The 17,467-nt window shown below is 44.1% G+C and overlaps 1 long non-coding RNA gene across 1 annotated transcript; it reads left to right on the top strand.

Annotated features, from left to right (window-relative positions):
- Positions 1-1,292: 1,292 nt before the first annotated feature.
- Positions 1,293-16,770, top strand: LOC133386524 (uncharacterized). The gene is made up of 4 exons (XR_009763184.1): positions 1,293-1,489; positions 2,967-3,030; positions 3,618-3,697; positions 16,358-16,770. It is a non-coding gene; the product is annotated as an uncharacterized LOC133386524 (long non-coding RNA).
- Positions 16,771-17,467: the final 697 nt, after the last annotated feature.

The raw sequence follows: 17,467 nt of genomic DNA, 5'->3' as shown, positions 1-17,467 counted from the left end.
CTTCTGCCTGCGGAACATGCAAGCAGGCAGGAGTGCCATCAAGTGGATTCTCACCAGCAAGAGCCAGCAGAAAGCCCCAAAATGTGTGGTTCCCAAGGGGGAAAGAGAGGGGGGCTGAGCTGATTTTACTGCCATAGTGCAATAGCATCAAGCCTCATCCAGGCCTGGTCGCTGCACCATCTTCAAGCAGGCACAGGGATTGTCCTCCCCGCTGCTTCCACCCCTGCTACAGTGAATGGCAGGGTTGCAGATGCAGTGGTGCGCCCACTGCTCCCTACAGCCCTGCTGGTGTTTGCATGTGGGTGTGTGTCTCTCTCTTTCCCTTTGTGGTTAGAGTTGCCCCTTGTCTTCCACTGGCAGAAGTGTCCCATGAGGAGAGTTCTGTCCACGGGATGCTCCTGTTGACGGATGTGGGTGAGGGGACTTTCACCTATCTGGGCGTTGTCCTGCAGCCTCTTTGCCCCTCAAAAAACTGTCCTGGTGGGTTGGAGGACTCTCCAGAACACCATAAGAGACGGCCCAGAGGGATGCAAGGGGACATTGGTGAAAAATGTGCTCCAGCAGGAGCCCTCACTGGGTCCCACTTCCCTTTGTGGATGGAAGGGGCCCTTAACTTTGTGGAGGACGAAGCAGGAGCCAAGCCACAGACAACGCCACCCTCTCCCTGCATCCAGTTCTATACCACCAGATTGTTTCTCTGGCTGCAAGTCATAGAATCAGAGAATAATAGAATTGGAAAGGGCCTATAAGGCCATCAAGTCCAACCCCCACTCAAGTCACTGCACTTGTTTATGCTGATTAAAATACCATATTTTCAACCATTTTCCATGGATTTCCACCCACCCAAGAGCATTTCTTTCTTGGATATTTTAAATACAGCATTTCTGGTTGTTTCACAGAGGCAAGATTAGTAGTGTAGTGGCAAATTCAGAAGTGCAGGGTCCCTTCATGATAGTCACAGCCACGCCCCCTCACAGCCACACCCCTTCTAAGATTGTACAGCCTCATATTATAGAATAACCTGGCCAAATTTCAGCACTGCTTCTGCTTCTCTATCCTTTTAATGCCTTCTCTTATGACAACAGACGTCCCTAGGAGCCAATCAGCATGAAAGGGAAATGTATTAGCTACTGAGAAAAGTCTTCTCAGTGGCTGACTCACTTCCTTTCACTCTGATTGGCTCCAATCAGCAGGAAAGGACAAGGAAGTATGTAGAAGACTCTTTTCAGTGGCTAACACATTCACCTTTCATGCCGATTGGCTTGTAAACATCGGAACCCTGCTGGGACCCTGCTCTCAAAAACGTAAAGGGTCTAAGACCCTCCAGGACTCTGGACAACTACCCCCCTGTGCAATATGTGTATTCCTTAGCAAAGGGAAACTTTTTAGCCCACAGAAAACATCACTTTTTATTAATTTTCCTGTTTTATTGCTTCCTTTCAGGATTAGCAATCTCTCCCTGATTAACTCTTCAATTGGAGACTTTGATGTAAGTAGCAAATCCCAAGGAAGGTGTGGCTAAACCTGTGATCCAGACCACACCCTCCCCAGTTCAAATCTCACTGCAGCCACAAACTTAATAAGCCTTCAGCTTCCCACCCCAATTTTGCCACCCACAAATAGTGTGGAGAATTTTGGGAGGCTGGTTTTGCTCAACTCTGTAGAAAAGTCATTCCTTTCTGTGTAAGGGGCAAAGTAGGACATGTCTTTATAGATAGTGTTTGCCCTTTGCAGGTTTGTAGTTATGTTTAAAATTGTTTGTTTTATAAAACTTGTTTACTACTTCCCTGGCAATATCCCTCTTGAGTAAGGATATAAAGTTCTGTCCTGTTGGTTCTCTCAGTTTGTAATTTTTCTATTCTTAAATTCAGTTCTCCACATATCTGTAGGAATTTGCAATTTTTTTAAAAAAAAATCCTCATGAAAATTCTCCAACATTTTTGTGCGAAATTCTCCTAATAAACACATTTTAGGTAGTTTTGTCTAATGTACACATTAGTGTGGTTAAGGTGTTGGACTATGACCTGGGAGACCAGGGTTCGAATCCCCACACAGCCATGAAGCTCCCTGGGTGACCTTGGGCCAATCACTGCCTCTCAGCCTCATGAAAACCCTCTCCATAGGGTCGCCATAATTAGGAATCGCCTTGAAGGCAGTACATTTACATTTTTACACAATTTTGCAAGCAATTTCTTATCATATAATGCGTTATTTTCACTCATGTATTCATTCTTATACATACTTTCCTCAAACACATGAATTTTTGTGAACATTATTTGGATGGCATCACAAAATTGCATCACAAAATTGTGTCACAAAATTTGGAGAAGTGCAAATTTCAAAGGATGGCTGTGTTTCGGTTCTCATATTGTTTCAGGAAATTTGAATTTATTTATTTATTCGACTTATTAGTCGCTTATCTGGCTGAATTGTCAGCCACTCTAAGCGACGTACAAAGCAGAACATGCAAACATCAAAACATTAAGAGACTAACAATAAAAACTAACAATAATGGAAAAGCTAAAAAAACAGGAACAGCAAACCAAAAACATTCATCTTCCTGGTAAAGGACAGTCCCCAAACAAATGTCACTAAGAGCAGGGGTGGGGGGCAAGGCAGGTGGAAATGCTTGCCCCTTGATGGTCCCAGCACAGTCTCATCCCTGCAGCAGCAGAATTTGATAGATTTGGCTTGAGTTGTGAACTGAATTAAATTTCTTGCCCGTCCTTATGCGTGAAGTAATTTGTTCAACAATCAAATCATTCTAATCATGCATACAATTACACATTAAAACCCTTTTATACATTTAAATAACAGGTCTATAAAAACAGCACCATCATTAAGCAACACAGATGCAAAGGAACAACAGAGCCAAAACTCTACTATCCAATTAACTGGGGGGACCTTATTTATTACTGTTATTGTTGTTGTTCTGCCTTATTTGTTTTCCTTCATTTCTGTTTCAGGTTCAACATCTAATGGGCGCCATCTCACCTGTGGTGACTTCCTTCCTATTACCGCATCAGAACCGTAAGGACGGATGGGGTGTGGTGGGGGTGGGGGTGGGGGTATTAGTAGTGGAAGACTTTCCCCAATTTTTGGGTCCCCAGATGTTGCTGGACTACAATTCCCATCAGTCCTGACCATTGTCCATGCTGGCTGGGGCTGATGGGAGTTATAGCTGGAGGACATAAGGATAGAGAAGCCTGGCCTGGCTACGGTCTTTGTGTTTTGCTGTGTTCCTCTATATTTTCTGCTTTAACCACGTCAAGTGAGTTCTGAATTTAACAACAGTAAAAAAAAAAAAATGACTGCCTGAAACCAAGTGAAGGGGAGATTTTGAAAGGGAAACTCATCACTTCCATAGAATATTAGCCCTTTTCACTCAATGTTGCACTCAGTGTGTGGAGATTGTGGCACACTGCCACCGCTTCAAAACTCCACATGTCCAGTGGCATAAGTGCACCACCCCTGTGCCGCCGTGCAGCAGATGGTGCAGAGCCTGGGGGCAGGCACAGTGCCTGTGATCCTCCTCTGTGTTCCATACACTGGGTGAAAGGGGGACTTGTGCCTGCCCTCGTCCACATTCCCATGGCGAACGTCTCTTTCTCTTTCAGACTTGCTGGCTGCTGAAGGGTTCCCCTTACCGCTCCTGCAACAGCGCGGTTTGAGCAATCTCCATGCTGCTCCTCGCCAGGTAACAAAGACCGGGGATGTGTTTAGAAAGCAGGAGGAAACACAATCAGAAGAATGTACAGCAGAGATAGGCAACCGTGGGCCGCTTTCCCTCCTGGGCAACCTTCTTAGGGCCACATGTCAGTGGTGAGCGAGGCCAGAGGCAAAAATGGGTGGAACATTGGAAGGAAATTTTACCTTTGTACAGGCTACATTCCACACAGGCTCTCACACCCATCTCTGATCCCCCATCCGGGCAAGAAAGAGGCATAATCAGAGTTCAAAGACACATTCCAGCAAGTAAAAGCACTCAAGGAGAGTGATACAGGTGGGCCAACGAGGGATGTGGCCTGTGGAGAGGGGATGCGGACAAGAAATGTTCCAATGGCCAGAGAGAGAGAGAGTCCTCAAGGGTCATATTCAGCCCTGGTCCTGAGGTTCCCTTGGTGTATGGATTGTTCAGATGTCTCATTCCATGGCTTGAAGGATCATAAGAACATAAGAACATAAGAAGAGCCTGCTGGATCAGGCCTGTGGCCCATCTAGTCCAGCATCCTGTTCTCACAGTGGCCAACCAGGTGCCTGGGGGAAGCCCACACGCAGGACCCGAGTGCAAGAACACTCTCCCCTCCTGAGGCTTCCGGCAACTGGTTTTCAGAAGCATGCTGCCTCTGACTAGGGTGGCACAGCACAGCCATCACGGCTAGTAGCCATTGATAGCCCTGTCCTCCATGAATTTGTCTAATCTTCTTTTAAAGCCATCCAAGCTGGTGGCCATTACTGCATCTTGTGGGAGCAAATTCCATAGTTTAACTATGCGCTGAGTAAAGAAGTACTTCCTTTTGTCTGTCCTGAATCTTCCAACATTCAGCTTCTTTGAATGTCCACGAGTTCTAGTATTATGAGAGAGGGAGAAGAACTTTTCTCTATCCACTTTCTCAATACCATGCATAATTGTATACACTTCTATCATGTCTCCTCTGACTTGCCTTGTCTCTAAACTAAAAAGCCCTAACTGCCGCAACCTTTCCTCGTAAGGGAGTCTCTCCATCCCCTTGATCCTTCTGGTTGCCCTCTTCTGAACCTTTTCCAACTCTAGAATATCCTTTTTGAGATGAGGCGACCAGAACTGTACACAGTATTCCAAATGCGGCCGCACCATAGATTTATACAATGGCATTATGATATCGGCTGTTTTATTTTCAATACCTTTCCTAATTATCCCTAGCATGGAATTTGCCTTTTTCACAGCTGCCGCACACTGGGTCACCATTTTCATCGTGCTGTCCACTACAACCCCAAGGTCTCCTGGTCGGTCACCGCCAGTTCAGACCCCATGAGCGTATATTTGAAATTCAGATTTTTTGCTCCAATATGCATAATTTTACACTTGTTTATATTGAATTGCATTTGCCATTTTTCCACCCATTCACTCAGTTTGGAGAGGTCTTTTTGGAGCTCTTCGCAATCTCTATTTGTTTTAACAACCCTGACCAGGGTTGTGCACTCCCTCCTTCCTCTCCTCCCTCCCTCCTCTCACCCCTGTTGATTCCTCCTCCACAGTTTACCATGATCTCTGAACTGCGGAAACCATGATTTATTTCAAATATCTCCTGTTATTCTTGAATATCCAAGGCAGCCTACAAAAGAAAGCTTTTAAAATGGGATAAATAAAATACCGTCAGAAAAAACCACTGAAATAAAAACAGCAGCGGATGAATAACACAAAAACTCCTTTACCAAATGCTTGGCCAAATAAAAGCACTTTTAACTTGCTGCCAAATGGATAGAAGAGTGGGCAGCCAATAGATATCCTTAGAGAGGGAGTTCCACAGCCTTGGTGCCACCACTGAGAAAGCCCTGCCCAAGCCCCTGATGATGTGGACATGAGTGATAGGCCTAGAGTGAGGATTGTACCAAATGAGTAGGTTTGTATGAGGAGTCCTACAGATACATGAAATCAGTCCCTGGTATTTCTATTCAGTTAGACTGTGATGGGAAGTATCCGACTGTGGACACAGGGAATATCTACTCCATAGGTTTAACCTCTTTGAAACTAGATGAGTGGTCATAGCTCCCCGCAAAGAATGCTGGGAACTGTAGTTTTGTGAGCCTGCTGAAATGTGTTATTATAAAGAGGGAGCACCCAGCTGATGAAGTGTCAAGGCCCCAGCTGACGAAGCTTCAAGGCAGCAGAATGAGAAGAGTGTAAGTAGCACCCATTTATTTCATTATTTCATTAAATTAAAACAGCTCAGAGTAATAAGTAGGAAGGGCAGCCTAGGGTCACCATGAGCCAGGAGCCAAGCATCAAGGCCCCAGCTGACAAAGTGTCAAGGCGAGTTAAGCAGCAGAGTGATTTCGTCAGCAGGGCCCCCTACTCTGTCTGTCTGTCCCCTGACCTCAACTAAACCGCAGTTTCCAACCCATTAACTTAATAAACCTTAAACAAAACTATGCAGGTAAGAGGCCAGCAGGGGTGTGGGGGCTTTCCAGTGTTTTGCACTGCCTGCAGCATGTACAACTATCTGCCTGTTGGACAGAAGTCGTGGGTGTGCTCTTGGTGCAATGAGCTCCTGGCTGTCTGGGAATGACTTCATTTCCTTGAGGCCAAGGCGGCTGACCTGGAAAAGCTGAGAGAGGCAGAGAGGTGTGTGGAGGAGGCCTTCAGGGACACTATAGTTGTGTCCCACTCCAAGGATGATACCTCTCCTGCTATCATGGAGAACGATGGTCTCGGGGAAGGAGAGCATCCAGCCGAGGAAGAGGGAAACGATCCCTTAGAAGGGACCCATTCCTTGGGGGATGAGCAGCTATCCTCTCGTGCCGAGGATATATCTCCGGGGGTGGAGGGATCCTTGTAGTGGGCAATTCGATCATCAGGAACATAGACAGTGGGCTGTGTGATGGGCATGTAGACCGCAAGGTGTTTTGCCTGCGTGGTGCGAAGGTTGCGGATATTGCCCGTTGTTTAGATAGTTTGGTAGACAGTGCTGGGGAGGAGTCAGTGGTCGTGGTGCACGTTGGCACCAACGACATGGGGAAATGCAGCCATGAGGTCCTGGAAGCAAAATTTAGGTTGCTAGGTAGGATGCTGAAAGCCAGGACCTCCAATGTGGCTTTCTCTGAAATGCTACCGGTTCCACGCGCAGGACCAGCCAGACAGGCCCAGCTTCGCAGTCTCAATGCGTGGATGAGACGATGGTGTCGGGTGGAAGGGTTTGGATTTGTTAGGCACTGGGGAACATTTTGGGACAAGCCGGGCCTGTACAAAAGGGACGGGCTCCACTTGAACCAGAATGGAACCAGACTGCTGGCACTTAAAATTAAAAAGGTGGCAGAGCAGCTTTTAAACGGACTGAGGGGGGAAACCCGACAGGAGCTGAGAAAGGTCCGGTTCGGAATAAACCTCCCCCCTGGGATAAAAACCAAAGAAATGATGAAATTTTAAAAGGGGTAGGCCTAGAAGTAGGCATTGTGAGAGCAGGGGCACAGGATATAAATTCAGAAGAGCAAAATTACCACAGGCCTAACCACAAGTGCCAAAGACACTTGAAGAGAGACACTGCTTACAAGTGCCTGTACGCTAATGCTAGGAGCCTCCGAACCAAGATGGGAGAACTGGAGTGCTTGGTCTTAGAGAAGAGCATTGATAGAGTGAGCATAACCGAGACCTGGTGGAATGGAGAAAACCAGTGGGATACGGTTATCCCTGGATATAAACTATATTGGAAGGACAGGGAAGGACGTATTGGTGGCGGAGTCGCTCTATACGTGAAAGAAGGCATTGAATCCAGCAAGCTCGAAACCCCAAAAGAGGCAGACTCCTCCACAGAATCGTTGTGGGTGGTGATACCATGCCCCAGGAGGGACTTAATACTGGGAACGATCTATCGTCCCTGTGATGCGTCCTTCCCTGGCTCTCCCTGTCAGGTTCCTACCTGCGCGTGGTTACTGCCTGTCTCTAGGCACCACCAGGGACTCCACCAGTCCGGACCGCACTCTCTTCTGGTTTATCTATCCACTCTAGCACAGATCTCAACAGATCCCCCTGCTAGGCAACCACCAGTCACGTTCTAATACTAGTATTCCCAGAGACTCTGAATACTGGTATTGTTACTCTCTTCACCGCTGCCACCATTTGTTACAGTTCCCCTTCAGCCTTGGTCATTCCCTTACCCTCCCTTCTGGTCTGTGAAACCCCAGCCAAGGATCAGGCCTTTGGTAAACCAAATTAAGTATTTATTACAGATAACAAAGCTAACAAGATTAACAAGATTTCTTCTTAAGGCACATAAGCATATGGTTTTACTCAATACTAATCCGAACTCCACCTCCCTCCTTCTTCACTCTCTCCTGGCAAACAACTCTCTCAAACCCCACCAAGCAACCCACTCTTTCTCTTCTCCCCCCCCAGATTCCACTCTCACTCTTCCTTTTATACATTCAGCCATTTTAAACACTCAGCCAATCATCTTGCATTCTACTGCCCAGTCACTCCCCCTCTTCACTTACCATGTATCTTCTAAAACAACAACACTTACCATATATACATTAATATAGGAACATCACAGTCCCCCTGATCAAAATGCTCAGGGAGACCTTGAGATGAGATATGAAATTGAGGAAGCATCCAAACTAGGAAATGTGGTAGTAATGGGTGACTTCAACTACCCGGACATAGACTGGCTGCATATGTGTTCCAGTCATGACAAAGAACCAAAGTTTCTAAATATTCTAAATGACTATTCCCTAGACCAGTTGGTCATGGAACTGACCAGAGGGACGGCAACCCTGGACTTAATCCTCAGTGGGGACTGGGACCTGGTGCGAGATGTAAGTGTTGTTGAACCGATTGGGAGCAGTGACCACAGTGCTATTAAATTAAACATACATGTAACTGGCCAATTGCCAAGAAAATCCAACACGGTCACATTTGACTTCAAAAGAGGAAACTTCACAAAAATGAGGGGATTGGTAAAAAGAAAGCTGAAAAACAAAGTCCAGAGGGTCACATCACTCGAAAATGCTTGGAAGTTGTTTAAAAACACTATATTAGAAGCTCAACTGGAGTGCATACCGCAGATCAGAAAAGGTACCGCCAGGGCCAAGAAGATGCCAGCATGGTTAACGAGCAAAGTCAAGGAAGCTCTTAGAGGCAAAAAGTCTTCCTTCAGAAAATGGAAGTCTTGTCCGAATGAAGAAAATAAAAAGGAACACAAACTCTGGCAAAAGAAATGCAAGAAGACAATAAGGGATGCTAAAAAAGAATTTGAGGAGCACATTGCTAAGAACATAAAAACCAACAACAAAAAATTCTGTAAATACATTCAAAGCAGGAGACCATCTAGGGAGGCGATTGGACCCTTGGATGATAAGGGAGTCAAAGGTGTATTAAAGAACGATAAGGAGATTGCAGAGAAGCTAAATGAATTCTTTGCATCTCTCTTCACAGTGGAAGATATAGGGCAGATCCCTGAACCTGAACTAACATTTGCAGGAAGGGATTCTGAGGAACTGAGACAAATAGTGGTAACGAGAGAGGAAGTTCTAGGCTTAATGGACAATATAAAAACTGACAAATCACCGGGCCTGGATGGCATCCACCCGAGAGTTCTCAAAGACCTCAAAGGTGAAATTGCTGATCTGCTAACTAAAATATGTAACTTGTCCCTCAGGTCCTCCTCCATGCCTGAGGACTGGAAAGTGGCAAATGTAACGCCAATCTCCAAAAAGGGATCCAGAGGGAATCCCGGAAATTACAGGCCAGTTAGCTTAACTTCTGTCCCTGGAAAACTGGTAGAAAGTATTATGAAAGCTAGATTAACTAAGCACATAGAAGAACAAGCCTTGCTGAAGCAGAGCCAGCATGGCTTCTGCAAGGGAAAGTCCTGTCTCAGTAACCTATTAGAATTCTTTGAGAGTGTCCACAGGCATATAGATAGAGGTGATCCAGTGGACATAGTGTACTTAGACTTTCAAAAAGCATTTGACAAGGTACCTCATCAAAGATTTCTGAGGAAGCAGTCATGGAATTAGAGGAGAGGTCTTCTTGTGGATAAGCAATTGGTTAAGAAGCAGAAAGCAGAGAGGAGGAATAAATGGACAGTTCTCCCAATGGAGGGCTGTAGAAAGTGGAGTCCCTCAAGAATCGGTATTGGGACCTGTACTTTTCAACTTGTTCATTAATGACCTAGAATTAGGAGTGAGCAGTGAAGTGGCCAAGTTTGCTGACAATACTAAATTGTTCAGGGTTGTTAAAACAAAAAGGGATAGCGAAGAGCTCCAAAAAGACCTCTCCAAACTGAGTGAATGGGTGGAAAAATGGCAAATGCAATTCAATATAAACAAGTGTAAAATTATGCATGTTGTTGTTATGTGCCTCCAAGTTGACTATGACTTATGGCGACCCTATGAATCAGTGACCTCCAAGAGCATCTGTCATGAACCACCCTGTTCAGATCTTGTAAGTTCAGGTCTGTGGCTTCCTTTATGGAATCAATCCATCTCTTGTTTGGCCTTCCTCTTTTTCTACTTCCTTCTGTTTTTCCAAGCATTATTATCTTTTCTAATGAATCATGTCTTCTCATGATGTGTCCAAAGTATGATAACCTCAGTTTCATCATTTTAGCTTCTAGTGATAGTTCTGGTTTAATTTGTTCTAACACCCAATTATAGGTCTTTTTTGCAGGCCATGTTATCCACAAAGCTCTTCTCCAACACCACGTTTCAAATGCGTTGATTTTTCTCTTATCAGCCTTTTTCACTGTCCAACTTTCACATCCATACATAGAGATCAGAAATACCATGGTCCGAATGATCCTGACTTTAGTGTTCAGTGATACGTCTTTACATTTGAGGACATTTTCTAGTTCTCTAAGGACATAAGAACATAAGAAGAGCCTGCTGGATCAGGCCAGTTGCCCATCTAGTCCAGCATCCTGTTCTCACAGTGGCCAACCAGGTGCCTGGGGGAAGCCCGCAAGTAGGACCCGAGTGCAAGAATACTCTCCCCTCCTGAGGCTTCCGGCAACTGGTTTTCAGAAGCATGCTGCCTCTGACTAGGGTGGCAGAGCACAGCCATCATGGCTAGTAGCCATTGATAGCCCTGTCCTCCATGAATTCTCTCACAGCTGCCCTCCCCAGTCCTAGCCTTCTTCTCATTTCTTGACTATTGTCTTCATATTGATAATCCTTGACAAGCTCAATGTCCTCATTGTCAACTGTAAAGTTGCATAAATCTTCTGTTGTCATTACTTTAGTCTTCTTGACGTTCAGCTGTAGTCCTCTTTAACTTTCATCAGCATTCGTTTCAAATCATTACTGGTTTCTGCTAGTAGTATGGTATCGTCTGCATATCTTAAATTATTGATATTGCTCCCTCCAATTTTCACACCTCCTTCTTCTTGGTCCAGTCCTGCTTTCCGTATGATATGTTCTGCATATAGATTAAATAAATAGGGTGATAAAATACACCCGTGTCTCACATCCTTTCCAATGGGGAACCAATCGGTTTCTCCATATTCTGTCCTTACAGTAGCCTCTTGTGCAGAGTATAGGTTGCGCATCAGGACAATCAGATGCTGTGGCACCTGCATTTCTTTTAAAGCATTCCATAGTTTTTCATGATCTACACAGTCAAAGGCTTTGCTGTAATCTATAAAACACAGGGTGATTTTCTTCTGAAATTCCTTGGTCCGTTCCATTATCCAACGTATGTTTGCGATATGATCTCTGGTGCCTCTTCCCTTCCTAAATCCAGCTTGGACGTCTGGCATTTCTCACTCCATATATGGCAAGAGCGTTTGTTGTAGAATCTTGAGCATTACTTTACTTGCATGGGATATTAAGGCAATAGTTTGATAATTACTGCATTCCCTGGGATCCCCTTTCTTTGGAATTGGGATGTATATGGAAGGCTTCCAGTTTGTGGGCCATTGTTTAGTTTTCCATATTTCTTGACAGATTTTAGTCAAAATTTGGACTGATTCAGTCTCAGTAGCTTGTAGCAACTGTATTGGTATGCCATCTATTCCTGATGATTTGTTTCTTCCAAGTATCTTAAGAGCAGCTTTCACCTCACATTCTAAAATTTCTGGTTCTTCATCATATGGTTCCTCCATGAATGAATCTGTCATCCTGGCATCTCTTTTATAGAGTTCAGTGTATTGCTTCCATCTTCCTTTTATTTCATCTTGGTCATTCAATGTGTTCCCCTGTTGATTATTCAACATCCCTACTCGTGGTTTAAATTTCCCTTTCATTTCTCTAATCTTTTGGAATAGGGCTCTTGTTCTACCCTTTTTGTTGTCCTCTTCTATTTCTATACAGTAACTATTGTAATAGTTCTCTTTGTCCCTACGTACTAGTCGCTGTATTGTTGCATTTAGGGTTCTGACCGTGTTTCTATCTCCTTTTGCTTTTGCTTTCCTTCTCTCTTTAACCTTTTGAAGAGTTTCTTCAGTCATCCATTGAGGGCTTTCTCTCTTTTTAACTAGAGGTATTGTCTTTTTGCATTCTTCTCTGATTACGTCTCTGACTTCATTCCATAGTTCTTCTGGTTCTCTGTCAACTAAGTTTAAAGCCTCACACCTGTTCCTTATTTGATCTTTATATGCTTCTGGGATGTTATTTAAATTGTATTTTGGCATTATGATTGCTTTGTTGGTCTTCTTTAGCTTTACTCTGGTTTTCGATACGAGCAGTTCGTGATCTGTACCGCAATCTGTTCCTGGTCTTGTTTTTGCAGAAAGTATGGAACTTCTCCACCTTCTGCTACCAAATATATAATCAATTTGATTCCTATATTGACCATTTGGTGATGTCCACGTGTATAGTCGTCTTTTCGGTTGTTCAAAAAATTTGTTTGCAAGAAACAAATTATTGGCTTCACAGAATTCAATAAGTCTTTCTCCTGCTTCATTTCTCTTTCCTAGGCCCCATTTCCCCACAATTCCTAATTCTTCTCTGTTCCCTACTTTTGCATTCCAATCCCCCACGATTATCAGCACATCTTGTTTTGGTGTGTGATCAATTTCTTCCTGTACTTCTGCATAAAATCTCTCCAATTCCTCTTCTTCTGCATTTGCCGTCGGAGCATAGACTTGGATGATGGTTATGTTAATAGGTTTCCCATTTGATCTCATTGATATCACTCGCTCAGACCTTTCGTTGTAGCTCCTAATTGCTCTTGCTACATCACTTCTCACTATTAAAGCAACCCCATTTCTTCTAAATTTCTCATTTCCTGCATAAAATATTTTGTAGTTGCCTGATTGGAAATGTCCCATTCCTGTCCATTTTAGTTCGCTCACACTAAGTATTGCAATGTTGATGCGTTCCATTTCTTGCTTGACAATTTCTAACTTTCCCTGGTTCATGCTTCTCACATTCTATATTCCTATTGTGTGCGTCGTGCAACTCCGGGCTCTCCTTTCGCGTCTGTGTACATCAGCCTCTGGGCTTCCTTTCGGCTTTGACCCAGCAGCGTCATTAGTCACAGCGCTACTCGTAGTCCTTTGTTCTTCCCCAGTAGCTCGGTGAGTGCCTTCTGACCTGGGGGGTCTCATCTTCCAGCACTATCTCGTGTTGCATTTTGGATACTCTGTTCATAGGGTTTTCGTGGTAAGAGATATTCAGAGGTGGTTTACCATTGCCTTCCTCTGAGTTTGGATGCATCTTAGTCTGGTGTTTTAGCTTTGACCATTCTGCCTTGGGTGCCCCTGCAAGAAGTCTATCCTCTTGGTCTAGACTCCTGACGGCATTGCTCTCAGCTTCTTCAACACACTCAAACCCCCTCACCACATTAAGGTGTGCATTCGAAGATTGCAGCAAAAATTAATTTCACATATACACTCATGGGGTCTGAACTGGCGGTGACCGACCAGGAGAGAGACCTTGGGGTTGTAGTGGACAGCACGATGAAAATGTCGACCCAGTGTGCGGCAGCTGTGAAAAAGGCAAATTCCATGCTAGCGATAATTAGGAAAGGTATTGAAAATAAAACAGCCGACATCATAATGCCATTGTATAAATCTATGGTGCGGCTGCATTTGGAATACTGTGTACAGTTCTGGTTGCCTCATCTCAAAAAGGATATTCTAGAGTTGGAAAAGGTTCAGAAGAGGGCAACCAGAAGGATCAAGGGGATGGAGTGACTCCCTTACGAGGAAAGGTTGCAGCATTTGGGGCTTTTTAGTTTAGAGAAAAGGCGGGTCAGAGGAGACATGACAGAAGTGTATAAAATTATGCATGGCATTGAGAAAGTGGATAGAGAAAAGTTCTTCTCCCTCTCTCATAATACTAGAACTCGTGGACATTCAAAGAAGCTGAATGTTGGAAGATTCAGGACAGACAAAAGGAAGTACTTCTTTACTCAGCGCATAGTTAAACTATGGAATTTGCTCCCACAAGATGCAGTAACGGCCACCAGCTTGTATGGCTTTAAAAGGAGATTAGACAAATTCATGGAGGACAGGGCTATCAATGGCTACTAGCCGTGATGGCTGTGCTGTGCCACCCTAGTCAGAGGCAGTATGCTTCTGAAAACCAGTTGCCAGAAGCCTCAGGAGGGGAGAGTGTTCTTGCACTCGGGTCCTGCTTGCGGGCTTCCCCCAGGCACCTGATTGGCCACTGTGAGAACAGGATGCTGGACTAGATGGGCCACTGGCCTGATCCAGCAGGCTCTTCTTATATTCTTATGTTCTAGAGCTGTGTGGCTAATGGTCTTCCTCATTACTCCTCGATGTGGATGGCATTTTACAAAAGGCTAGGTCCCTGCCCCAAGGAACATCTAATCTATCATCAAATGCAGAATAAACAGCAGAGGAAAGGGAGAGAAGAGGAGACAAAGGTAAACAGGGGAACAATATTTACTGATTTCAGATCTTCAGCACCCAGTGTTTATAGTCATGGATCGGCCTTGTTTGCATGTGACACTGGGCCAAACCTTAGCTTACTGCACATGTGCAAGCATGCCGGCTGGCAGAGAGGAAGTCACACTTGCTTTCCTTCTGCCCGGTGCTTTTGGCTGCTATGCTGAGCTAAGCCAAAGGTTGGCCTAGCGTGTCATCTGAAGCTGGACTCGGGGATTAACTCTCCCAGAGCAAACTTTGGTTATAGGTTGTGGTTAGTCGGGAGGAGGGGTGGGGGAGAAATTTGATTCAGTTTGCATTTGAAGGCAAAGCTACTTAATTTGCTCTTTCTGAAACAACATGAGAAGCGAAACCTAGCTATCTTTTGAAATTCAAACTTCTCCAAATGTGGTGATGCAGTTCTCCATGCAAACAATGTCTATGAAATTGCATATATTAGGGAGAAAATGTGCATTTTTAAAATTTATTTAATAAAATATATATACCAATTGAATGTAAAGATTTACAAAAAAAAATATCAATAAAAGAGTTATAAGTAAGTAATTAAAAACATATTTAAAACAATCAACATCTATGTGTCTGGAAAGGCTTGTTTAAACTGAAAAGTTTTAAGCAGGCGCCAAAATGAATACAGCAAAGGTGCCTGCTTGATGTCAATAGGCAGGGAGTTCCAAAGAGTAGATGCTGCTACACTAAAGGGACAATTTCTTACAAGTGCGGAACGGGTATTATGTGGCACCTGTAACAGTGCCGGTACCACAGAGCAAAGTACTTGAGTTGGGCACATAAGGGACAAGGGGTCCCACAAGTAAAGTGGTCCCAAGCTGTTAAGGGCTTTATATGCTAGTAGTAACACCTTGAAAATAACAGACAAAAATGCATTATATTTATTTACATTATAAGTTCAAGGTGCTGGTTTTGGTCTACAAAGCCCTATACAGCTTGGGACCAGCCCAGGATACCTGAAAGACTGTTTTACTCCTTATATCCCCAGTGGATCACTGCGCTCTGCAGGTGAAGGCCTTTTGCAGATACCACCTTATCAGGAGGTCCGTTCTGCACAACATAGGAAACAGACCGTTAGTGTGGAGGCACCTACCCTGTGGAACTCCCTCCCCTTCAATATTAGGCAGGCGCCATATCTATTGTCTTTACAGCGCCTACTGAAGACCTTCCTCTTTCAACAAGCCTTTTGAGACCTTATCCCAGTCCGTGTCTGTGTTGGAATTGTTTTTAAAGATGCTTTTAAACCTTTTTTTTTTTTTTAAAGACATCTTGTTTTAATATATTTTAAAGTCTGCTTTTGTGATGTTGTTTTTAGTGCTTTTGTTTGCCATCCTGGGCTCCTACTGGGAGGAAGGACAGGACATGTATTTAATAAATAAATAAATAGGGAAAATTGCTTGCAAAAATACATACATCAGTCAAAACTGCATACAAAAATGCATTTATTAGGAGAAATTCACACTAAAATACTGATGAATTTTCATTTTATTTAAAAAATCCGGGATTGCTGCAGTAATGTGGGGAGTTGAATTAATGTTTGGAAAAATGAGAAAGTGAGAGAACCAGATTTGTCTATTCCTAAGCTAGAGACAGCTTAACCACAGGTTTAACATCACACTAAGCAAAACCTTGACTTAGTTCAGCTGGGTGGTAAAAAGGATTGGGAGCCAACATGCTCACGTGTTCTCCGGAATCCATGGTTTGGCTCAGTGTGGCGCACAAACCAGACCATTGTGAGAAAATAAACCAGGCTTGAAATTATATCTCCACTTCACATGATTGCAATGTCTTCCTTTCCACAGGATGTCCTTATGCTCTTTGCTCCCCCTAAGGCTGCCTGAATGTGGGAATCGATATCCTGACCTGGTACAGGGCAATGATCCTGGAACAAGATGGAAAAGGCTGCTTCTTCCCTCACCCCCGCCCGCCTTTATTGTTTCAGTGCCTCTGCTTTGACTCTGGACCTTGCAATATTCATTGTCTTTCATTCTCTGTTTAAGGAGCTAAAAGCAGGAACAGCTTCTTTGCAATCTAATTTCCAGAGCTGGCTTTGTCTCCTGCCATTGCAAAACAACGAAAGGTGAAAGCAAAAAGTGAACTCGTCGGGGTCTTTGGGGCCCAAAAGCCAGGATTCAAGTCCTGCTCTTGGAAAACCTTGCCCTGAATGGCTCTTCAGTTGAAAGCAGTGAAGTGCTGACACAGAGCATTGCTTTGAAGTTCCCTCTGTTAGTTTCTAAGAAGTTCTGCTTGCTTATCTGGCAGTGCTAATAAAACATTCTTCTTCATAACACTGTGATGGGGTTTGATATATATATTGCAGTAGAATGTGAAAGTGAGTAGTGTGGGGAAAAGGAGGGGTTGAAAGAAACTGGGGATTTATTACTACTGGGAAATAAAGCCGTTCTGAGTACACAAGTATACATGTGGCTGCTATAGAGTCATGAAGCCAGCACTCATATACACTATCTATTTAGCAAGACGAAGGAGGAGGAAAGGAAAGCCTGAGAAAAACAATCTATATATCAGCAAGTGGCTTACTAAAGAAGGAATCAGTGAGAGAAGAACTGGTTGCCTTTCTGTCTATTCCTCACACATACACACACACACACACAAAGAGCGTGTTCAGCTACTTGTTGGATTTTGAAATGGGTGGGGCCTCATCCAAGCTGGGGCCAATAATGGCTTAGCCCCAGAACCTGTTTCTCATGTCAGGGTCCCACAAAACACATGGGGAAATACAGAAGAGGGGTTGTGGATATGTGTGCCTTTGCTTCAACCCAGAGTGGATATGGCTCGGTGGAGCAATGCCTGCTTTGCATGCAGAAGGATCCGGGTTTATCATTTATTTATTTATTAAATTTATATACCGCCCGACTAGCAATAGCTCTCTGGGCGGTGAACATAAAACAACA

The sequence above is a fragment of the Rhineura floridana genome, chromosome 6 (assembly GCF_030035675.1).
Source record: "Rhineura floridana isolate rRhiFlo1 chromosome 6, rRhiFlo1.hap2, whole genome shotgun sequence".
NCBI lineage: Eukaryota > Metazoa > Chordata > Lepidosauria > Squamata > Rhineuridae > Rhineura > Rhineura floridana.
The sequence above is the reverse complement of the archived record's forward strand: the minus strand, read 5'-3'. Positions and strand labels throughout refer to the sequence as shown.